Genomic DNA, 11,018 nt, shown 5'->3' with positions numbered 1-11,018 from the left:
TATGTGATTTATTCCTATTCTCATAAGCTCAGCTTCTTTGAAATGAAACAGTTTCTGTAGAAACAGGAAGGAAGAAATCATACCTTGTCTGGCTGAGCAAAGCACTTGGGTGCCGAAATCAAGAAAATGACAGAGATTCCCACATTTCTTCATTCTAATCAGCATCCCTTGGACTCTGGAGTCTAGAAAGAGGCGTTCCAACTTTGGCTGGATTCCAGAATGAACTTAAAACACTTTTCACTCAAAGTCTTGATGGCTTTCTAAATCTCAGAGGAAAAGAGAATAACAGAACCTGAGAGGAAAAGCAGAATGCAGTTTGCATTGGAGAATAGTACCTGAAATTGTAGTGTCTATCTAGCAATCCACGACTCGGCCACGGTGCGTCTGAAGATAGTGACTTACAACAGAAACCGTCAGTCATTTTGCTCTCAACTTCGAGGGGTTGACCAGTCTCGGCTCGGCAGCACTTGCTTAAGGTGTTTGGTGTCTTTGCAGTTAGATGTTGGCTAAGGCTGGGGTCAGCACGAAGCTTTTATTTAGTGTTCACTGTCTGGTCTGGAAGGACATTAACAGCTGGTGGTTGTATCAGATGCAGTCCTTTAGCTCCCTCGCTTCCCACTCCTCCTTTATCCACATGCTTGGATATTTTACATAATGGTTTAAGGCTCCTCGCTGCAAGATTAGGGTACAAAGACCACACCTTTTAATGAGAGAACGTAAAATAACTTTTAGACATGTTTTACATGAGGAGCAGGTAGAGATATTAATCCCAACTGCAATGCAACAAGAAAGGCTCATGACAGTGAGCTCTGGGTCTTTCTTGAAGGGATGCAAGGGATGGTAGGAAGGAGTCAGAGCAAAGGGAAATGGGGAGGGGGTAGGGGAACTGCCCAGTATCTAGAACTGTGGGTATATCCCAGTGGTAGAGCATGTGCTTAATGTGTATAAGGCCCTGGGATCAATCCCTAGGATGAATAAACAAACAAATAGAAGTAAAATAAAACCTTTGTATGTTTTAGAGGCTATCAGAATTTCATGGCACATCAGGGTCTTAGAATGCTGTGGTCTTCAAAATATCTGTATGAAAATCTCTTCAAGTGAAAGAATCCAGGGAGGTCAAATGAATGAATGACATCCAAGCACACCATCAATTTGAAGCAGAAATGGGAGATTCCATGTCTCCCTCCCCACCTATATATCTCAGGGATATAAAGAATACATTTTGAAAGCCATAGTCTCCTTCCTCATCTCGCAGTACTTCCCCTAGAAACACACATCACAAGATCACCGACTGATTGCTGACGATATTCATGAATGGAGGTTTGACAAGAGGCCATGCATGGCCTCTTCACACCTGTGACTGGACCCTCCATGATGGCCACGGGATTCGAGAGAGGAGAACTTCAGTGGGAGGGCTCAGACCATCCTCTCACCTTGAACACTGACTGAAAAGAAATATCAGGCTTTTATTCTGTCTTTCATTGGATATCATGTTTATATTTACCTCTATGACATTGCTTCTGCGGCTAACTCTACCAGCTTTTTTTTTTTTTTTCCAAATTTTGAATTAAACAATGACTCTCCCTCTCTCCCTCCGTCTGGCTCCTGGTAACCTATTTTGTTTTCTGCTTCTATGAGTTGGACCATTTTGAGCATCTCACATAAGTGGAATCGTGGAGAATTTGTCTTCTGTGACTGGCTTATTTCACTTAGCATGATGTCTCCTGAGCTCATTCACGATATCACGGATGTCCCCATTCCCTTCCCTTTTAGAAGGGATCCCAGACAGAGTTCTTGAAGAGAGTGGCTTTGGGTCTGAGTTCAAGGTGTGTGAGTGGCTGCAGGGAGTGGTCCCGTCCAGGCCCCACATCAGCCAGTTATGAATTTGATGGCTTGTAGCCTCCTTCGGAGCACATTGTTCTAGAGCATATTTGTACAAGGACCAGGATGTCTAGGGGAGTAAGGGGAGTCAGACAAAGGCTTTTGCTCTTCAGTTCCAGGAGAGGCAATTGAGGACATGTCTCAGGGAATGACTCCCCGTGTCACTTCCCAGTAATCACTTAGTCGTAACCATAGACAGCCCTTATTCTCTGTAAACCAGTTGCCACATCTCCGAAAATAGAGATAATAAAAGTACTTTCATTTCTGAGTTATTGTAAGGAATAAATGAGTGAATATGTAAAAAAAAAATGCACTGGAAATAACCAGAACACGGTTCTCAGTAAGTGTGTTATTCATATTAGAAAAGACTTATTATTAATTATTCATAGTAGAAAAGAAGAAAGGGCACTAGACAACGAGATATTGGGTAGGGACTCAGAGAGACACTGACAGCTTCCCAAATATGTTGCTCCTAAATCTGGCTTTTCTTCAAAATTTGAACAGTGAAGTGGGGATCAGATTCCAGGAAATACCATGCTGAACAGAAAAAGAGATTGGCAGAGGCTGAGGCTGTAGCTCAGTGGTAAAGTGCTTGCCTCGCATGTGTGAGGTACTACTGGGTTCAATCCTCAGCACCACATAAAGTTGGAAGAGCTTTTAAAAAATGGAAAAGATTTTTTTTTGTAGACCCTTTTGGGTCTTCTAGGTGTAAAATCATGTCATCTGCAAATAGTGATAATTTAAGTTCTTCTTTTCCTATCTTAATGCCTTTAATTTCTTTTGTCTGTCTAATTGCTCTGGCCAGTATTTCGAGAACTATATTGAATAGAAGTGGTGGGAGAGGGCATCCCTGTCTTGTTCCAGATTTTAGAGGGAATGCCTTCAATTTTTCTCCATTCAGAATGATGCTAGCCTGAGGCTTAGCATAGATAGCTTTTACAATGTCGAGGTAAGTTCCTGTTATCCCTAGTTTTTCTAATGTTTTGAACATAAAGGGACATTGTACTTTGTCGAATGCTTTTTCTGCGTCTATTGAAATGATCATATGGATCTTATCTTTAAGTCTATTGATGTGGTGAATAACATTTATTGATTTCCGTATATTGAACCAGCCTTGCATCCCAGGGATGAATCCTACTTGATCATGGTGCACAATTTTTTTTATGTGTTTTTGTATCCGATTTGCCAGAATTTTATTGAGGATTTTTGCATCTAGGTTCATTAGAGATATTGGTCTGTAGTTTTCTTTCTTTGAGGTGTCTTTGTCTGGTTTCGGAATCAGGGTGATGTTGGCCTCATAGAATGAATTTGGAAGAGCTCCCTCTTTTTCTATTTCCTGAAATAACTTGAAAAGTATTGGTATTAATTCTTCTTTAAAGGTTTTGTAAAACTCCGCTGTATACCCATCCGGTCCTGGGCTTTTCTTGGTTGGTAGTCTTTTGATTGCTTCTTCTATTTCATCCATTGATATTGGTCTGTTCAAATTGTGTGTATCCTCCAGACTCAGTCTGGGCAAGTCATATGACTTAAGAAATTTATCGATGTCTTCACTATCTTCTATTTTATTGGAATATAGGTTTTCAAAATAATTTCTAATTGTCTTCTGTATTTCTGTAGCATCTGTTGTGATATTGCCTTTTTCATCCCGTATGTTAGTAATTTGAGTTCTCTCTCTTCTTCTCTTCGTTAGCATGGCTAAGGGTCTGTTGATCTTATTTATTTTTTCGAAGAACCAACTTTTAGTTTTGTTAATTTTTTCAATATTTTCTTTTGTTTCAATTTCATTGATTTCCACTCTGATTTTAATTATTTCTTGCCTCCTGCTACATATGCTGTTGTTTTGCTCTTCCTTTTCTAGGGCTTTGAGATGAAGTGTGAGCTCATTTATTTGTTGGTTTTTTCTTTTTTTGAGGAATGACCTCCAGGCGATGAATTTCCCTCTTAAAACTGCTTTCATTGTGTCCCATAGATTCCGATATGTTGTGTCTGTATTTTCATTTATCTCTAAGAATTTTTTTATTTCCTCCTTTATGTCTTCTGTAACCCATTGATCATTCAGTAACATATTGTTCATTTTCCATGTGATATAGGATTTTTCCTTCCTTCTTTTATCATTGAGTTCCAGTTTCATTCCATTATGATCAGATAAAATGCATGGTATTATCTCCACCCCTTTATATTTACTGAGGGTTGCCCTATGGCATAATATATGGTCTATTTTTGAGAAGGATCCATGTGCTGCTGAGAAAAAAGTATATCCACTTGATGATGGTTGATATATTCTATATATGTCAGTTAAGTCTAGGTTATTGATTGTGATATTGAGTTCTATAGTTTCTTTATTCAACTTTTGTTTGGAGGATCTGTTCAATGGTGAGAGAGGTGTTTTGAAGTCACCCATAATTATTGTGTTGTGGTCTATTTGATTCTTGAACTTGAGGAGAATTTGTTTTATGAACGTCGCAGCACCATTATTTGGTGCATAAATATTGATAATTGTTATGTCTTGTTGGTGAATGGTTCCTTTTAACAGTATATAATGTCCTTCCTTATCCGTTTTGATTAACTTAGTCTTGAAGTCGATTTTATTCAATATGAGGATAGCCACCCCTGCTTGCTTACGAGGACCGTGTGCATGATATATTTTTTCCCAACCTTTCACCTTCAGCCTGTGTATGTCTTTTCCAATCAGATGTGTCTCCTGGAGGTAGCATATTGTTGGATTTGTTTTTTTAATCCATGTTACCAGCCTATGTCGCTTTATTGGAGAGTTTAAGCCATTAACGTTTAGAGTTACTATTGATATATGGTTTGTACTTCCACCCATGTTTGATTATTTATCTTTTTTTTTAAATTTAGTTTGTTTCTCCAGGATTAGCTTTCACCCTGCCCTCTGTCTTTACCGAGGCACTTCCCTCTGATGGTTTTGGTTATTGTTTTTCATTTCTTCCTCGTGTAGTGTTTTGCTCAAGATGCTTTGCAATGCTGGTTTTCTGGCTGCAAATTCTTTTAACTTTTGTTTATCATGAAAGATTTTTATTTCGTTGTTGTACCTGAAGCTTAATTTTGCTGGATACAGAATTCTTGGTTGGCATCCATTGTCTTTCAGTGTTTGAAATACATTGTTCCAGGACCTTCTTGCTTTCAGCGTCTGTGATGAAAAATCCGTTGTTAACCTTATTGGTTTACCCCTGAATGTAATCTGCCTCCTTTCTCTTATAGCTTTTAATATTTTCTCTTTGTTCTGTATATTGGATATCTTCATAACAATGTGTCTTGGCGTTGGTCTACTGTGATTTTGTGTGCTTGGTGTCCTGTATGCATCTACAATTTGTATATCTGTTTCCTTTTTCATTTCTGGAAAGTTTTCTGTAATTATTTCATTCAGCAGGTTACTCATTCCCTTGGTTTGAATCTCTACACCTTCCTCTATTCCGATGACTCTTAAGTTTGGTTTTTTTATGTTATCCCATATCTCTTGGATGTTTTTCTCGTGATTTTTTACCAGCCTTTCTGAGTTGGCTAGACTCTTTTCAAGATGATATATTTTGTCTTCATTATCTGACGTTCTGGCTTCTACTTGCTCCACTCTGTTAGTGAGACTCTCATTTGAGTTTTTAATTTGGTTTATAGTTTCCTTCATTTCTAGAATTATTGTTTGATTTTTTTATAATCTCTATCTCCTGATAAAGATGCTTAATTTATTATTATATCTGTTTATGTAATTCATTTTCAATGTGTTCTTTCACTGTTTGGATTTGCTGTCTCATATTCTCTTTAAGGTTCCATTCCATCTGTCTAAGGTATTCCTTGAGTTCTTTATATGACCCTTTTTCTGATGACTCTAGGTCCTCCTGAATATTTAGGCTGTCCTGCATTGTTTGTACTCCTTTTCTTCCTTGCTTTTTCATGCTGCTCATGTTACTTCCTGTTCTGTTTGACTGCTGAGTTACTGTTTACTCCTATAAATTTATTTGATGCTTGGGAGGAAAGGTATAAAAAGGGAAGGGAAGAAGTCACTAAAGAGAATGAGAGTAAGCAGGTAGAATTCAAGGAAGGGGGAATAAGAAAATTGAAAAGAAATGAAAAGACTAAAGAAAAAATAGAAAATAAAAAAATAAAAAAATAAAAATAATAATAATAATAATAATAATAAAAAATTAAAATTAAAATTAACAAAATAGAAAAAAATTTAAAAAACAACAACAAAAAAATGAAAATGAAAAAAAAGAACCCAAATTAAAAAAAAATTAATAAATGCAGTCTTAGAGTTTGATTAACTTCTCTTCCAGTAGATGGAGCTGTGCCCACTGGCCAAGCTTCTCCTCTCAATACGTGGGAACCAATCACTGTGCAGCAGCTCTTCCTCCCAGACTGGGCAGGTCTCCAATCCTGAGTGCCTAAGGCCTTCTCTTGTGTCTAGTCGCTTCCCCACTTTTCCTCACGCCAGGCCCTGCTCACCGGTGACGCTCACCACAATACTGGCTACACACCAGGTTTGCTGCTCCCGGGAGCCCTATTTTCATGAACACCTGGGCACACTCTCCCTTTTTGCCATTCCCTCAGACCCTAAGTTTATAGAGCTTGGGGCTGAGAATCCTCAGTGAATTTTGCTTGCCCTCTGGTAGCCACGCCCCCGGTAGCTGGTGCAAGAGACCTCAGTTGTCAGCACTGGTGGGAGCGGTAGCTGGGAGTTCTGTGCCGCGCAGGTCCCGCGCCACTCTTGATTCCCTCTGTCTGGCTATCGAGCTCACGGGAGAGCTGGGAGGGGCCCTTAAGGTTTCCCTGCTGTGTGGAGAGGGAAGGCTAGGGGATTACACACCTGTAGCCGCTGGTTTCAATGAAGTTATCTCCTCTGCCGAATTCTGGTGACGTCAGTCCTCTGCCATGGTGGAATCCCATGCAAATGGCAACAATTTGTTTCCCTTTGCCAGGTGACCAATGCAATGGGTGGGTCCTGACTGTCTCTCCCAAGCCCCGTTTCAATCCTGTGGCCACTGCCTATGCAGGCTCGGTTGGCATTTACTTCTGTAGGATCAGAAGGGCCGACCAGTTGTTTCGGCGGGATCGTTTGTGCTGAGTCACAGCAGTTTGTCTGCAAGAAGCAGGCGAACGGGAGCTTGAATTCAGCCGATCCGGGCTCCGTGTGTGTTCTGAGAGGCCCAGACTGTTCGCCCCAGATCCACGTCAGCTCAGCATTGCCTAGTGATCCTGAGCAAACAGCATTTAGACAGTTTACAACTCCCTATGCCAGCGCAGCTGAAGAGGTCAGAGACTTGATCTCTCCGCGCCCGCCGCCATGTTGGATCCCAATAAGTATTTTTTTTTAAAAAAGAGATTGGCATTTCAGAGGCAGAGGAAGTCCTGGAAATCTTGGGGAAGAACCCAAAATGAGAAATGTTCTGGTCCTCATTGGAATCTGTTCACTCAGGCACACAGGTAGTGTAAGAGCACGCATCTTACACCATCTGTGTGCCACCAGTATAATAGCTTTGGCCAGTTGGATGTGAGCAGAAGCCACATATCCATCTCTGAGCAGAAATTAATAGTCATCTCATGGTTTTACCATGTTTCCTTTTGCTCTTAATCATAAGAATGGCATGGCCCAAATGAAGTTGCCCTTCAGGATGGATCCCATTCTAAAGAAGGTATGTGGAACAGACACAGAAAAACTTACAAGATATGAAGAAAATAGGATGATAACATTAGAGGATGGTGAGTGAAGAAAAAAATCTTCTGAACAGAAGAAATCTTCTGTATTATTCTTGCAACTTTTCTATAACTCTAAATTCAGAATAAAACATCAAAAACACAACATATTGAAACTTATGGGTAGCCCAGAAAGCAATGCTAAAGGGGAAATTTATAGTTATAAATGCTAACATCAAAAAAAGCAGAATGATATCAAATTAATGACCCATCTGTACACCTGGAGGAATTAGAATGGTTTGTTTTATTAAACAAGTCCAAATCAACACACAAAAATAAGTTGCATTTCTATACATTAATAATAAGCAATCTGAAAAGGAAATTAATAAAGCATTCACTTTACAATAGCATAAAAACAATTAAGAACTTAGACATGAGTTTATCCAAAAAGGTGAAAGACTTGAATAAAAAAAAAATGACAAGGTGTTTTTAAGGTAAATTAAAGAAGACCTAAATAAATGGAAAGACATCTCATATCTGTGGATTAGAAGACTCAGTATTGAGATGGCAATGCTCTCCAAAACGGTCTACAGAGTCAATGCAATTTCTATCAAAATCTTAATGGCATTTTTGTCAGAAAAAACAAAAATGCATCCTAAAATTGATATGTAATATCCAGAGACCCCAAGTAGCCAAAATCAAATCTCATAAAAGAATAAACCTGAAGGTCTCATACATCCTCACTTCAAAACACATTACAAAGCTAACAAGATAAAAAAAATGTGTGTTATTGGCATAAATACAGACATATAGATCAACAGAATAGAATAGAGATCCCAGAAATATAATTTTATGTCTTCAGTCAAGAGAACTTTAACAAGGCTGTCGAGATCACTCAATGGAAAAAAGACAGTCTCTCCAACAAATGATGCTGGGAAAAGCAGGCATCCACATGCAAAAGAATGAAATTGGACCTTTATCTTATACTATATGCCAAATTTAACTCACAAGACATCAAAGACCTAAATGCAAGACCTCAAACTATAAATCACCTAGAAGAAAGCATAGGAGAAAATCTACATGACATTATATATTGCAATGATTTATTGGGTCTGACCCGAGATGATACACTGTCAACAAGAGCAAAACCAGACATATCATCGGACTACATCAAACTTAAAAACTTCTACTCATCAGAGGATACAATCAAGAGTGAAACGTTAACCTATGGAATGAGGGAATGTGGTTGCATATCATGCAACTGATAAGGAGTTGACATTCAAAATAGAAAAAGAACATCCACAAACCAATAACCAAAAGTTCAATAACTGTGGATGTGTAACCGACGTTATTCTGCAATCTGCATTTGGGGTAAAATTGGGAGTTCATAACCCACTTCAATCTAATGTATGAAATATGATATGTCATGAGCTTTGTAATGTTGTGAACAACCAATAAAAAAAAAAAAACAAAAGTTCAATAACAAGGTTTGAAAAGTGGGCAAAGGATTTCAATAGACATTTTTTCAAGGATGATATGCCAATGGCTAATAGGCATATGGAAAATTACTCAGCATCATTAATCATTAAAAGCATGCAAATCTAAACTATTGTGAGTTATCATATCACCACCATTAGGATGCTAATATCAAAAAGACAGAAAATAACAAATGTGGGCAAACATGTGGAGAAACTGAAATGCTTGTGCTCAGCTTGTAGGAGTGCAAAATGGTGTATCCAGTCTGGAAAACAGAATGGCAGTTCCTCAAAAAGTAAAAAATAGAATTACCATAAGATTCAGCAATCCCACATCTGGGTATTTATATAAAAGAATTGAAAACAGACTCTGGAGGATATATTTGTGTTTCTTGTTCATAATAGTGTTATGCACAATAGCCAAGAAGTGCAAGCACCCCAAATGTCCATTACTGGATGAATGAACAAACAAAATGAGGTGTATTCATCTAATGGAATAATGAAACATCGTTCACCTGAGAAACAAAAGAAAGTGACATGCTACAACGTGGATGAACCTGGAGGACACTGTCCCAAGAGAAATAAGCCAGTCACAAAAAGATGTACACTGTCCGATTCCCTTATCTGGGGTATCTAAAGTTGTTAAATTCACGGAGAAAGCCAATAAAATGTTGGTCACCAGAACTGGGCAGAGAGGGAAATGGCGAGTTTTTTCCCTGAGTACAGAGTTTCAGTTTTGCAGGATGGAAAGTTTCTAGAGATCTCTTGCACACGATGTTAAGTACATTAATGTCAACACTATTAAACCATACTTAAAACGGTTGATATGGGGCTCAGAGCACTCGTCTTGCACGGGTGAGGCCCTGGGTTCGATCCTCGACACCACATCAAAATAAATAAATAAATTAATTAATTAAATAGAGGTATTGTGTCTGACTACAACTAAAATATAAATATTTTAAAAATGGTGAATATGTTAAATTTTATGTTTGGTTTACCACAATGTTTTAAAAATTGAGAAGTTAGAAAAAGAGAATGAAATCTTGCAGCAGTGAATTTTATAGTCTCCAATAAAGGATTGATGGATACCTCTAAAAAATGAACAATTTACCTTTTTTTCTGACCCTCCCGTAAGCATAGCATAGAATAAAAAGGCAATTACAATAGAGACATTTGTAAGCAAAAATAACCCAAACCATAATGAAAGTACAAATAGCTGGGACAGGGACAGACTTCATGGATCAGCTAGGACTTTTATTCAGCCTCAGAGTCAGGCATCGGGTGGGCTCACTTTCTGGACAGAAAATAGCACTGATTACAGGGGAGGTATGGGTTTACATTGGTTACACTGGGGGAGTGTCTTAGACTTTGAATACCTTTAAGAGGACATAGGTAAAAGATTGAAAACTTCTGGAACTTGTTTTTCCTGGGCATGTTTTTTTTTTTTTTTTTTTTTTTTTTTTTTTACTGAATACATCAGTGAGACAGTGTTTTTAGAGGGCAGGGATGGAGGGTTCAGGGTTCAGAGTCCAGTCCTCATCTGACCTCCTGGGGTCATTTTATTGACATGGGGACAAGATTGGTGTGTAGTTTCACTGTCACTGGGAGTGAATTTGATTGAAAGGTTATCTCCTTTCAATCCAAGATAGCAGTCCTTAGGAGGAGGGATTGTCACTAGGAGATGATTGAAAGCTTCAAAGGTTTGGTAACTCTCTCCCTCCCTCCTCCCAGGGCACACACTGTCTTGGTGGGGGCATTATCAACTCCATTTCCTTCAACCTTCATTGGGAAAGGAAAGACTGGAAGAAACATGGCAGGATCTGAGCTACAGCAGTTCTGGTCCATTGCTAGGGAGATGGTGGGCAGGACCACTCCCGGAACAGCAGCTCCTTGGCCACCCTGGAAATGGAAATCGGTGGAGCTGCCCTGTTTAGTGGCTGTCATCATTTGTTGCTCATGGAAGATTAAAATGTCCTTCTGTGGCTAGGATAGCCAAAACCTTTTCAGTCTTGG

Source organism: Urocitellus parryii, chromosome 7 (genome assembly GCF_045843805.1).
Source record: "Urocitellus parryii isolate mUroPar1 chromosome 7, mUroPar1.hap1, whole genome shotgun sequence".
Lineage (NCBI taxonomy): Eukaryota > Metazoa > Chordata > Mammalia > Rodentia > Sciuridae > Urocitellus > Urocitellus parryii.
This window is presented reverse-complemented; position numbering follows the sequence as displayed.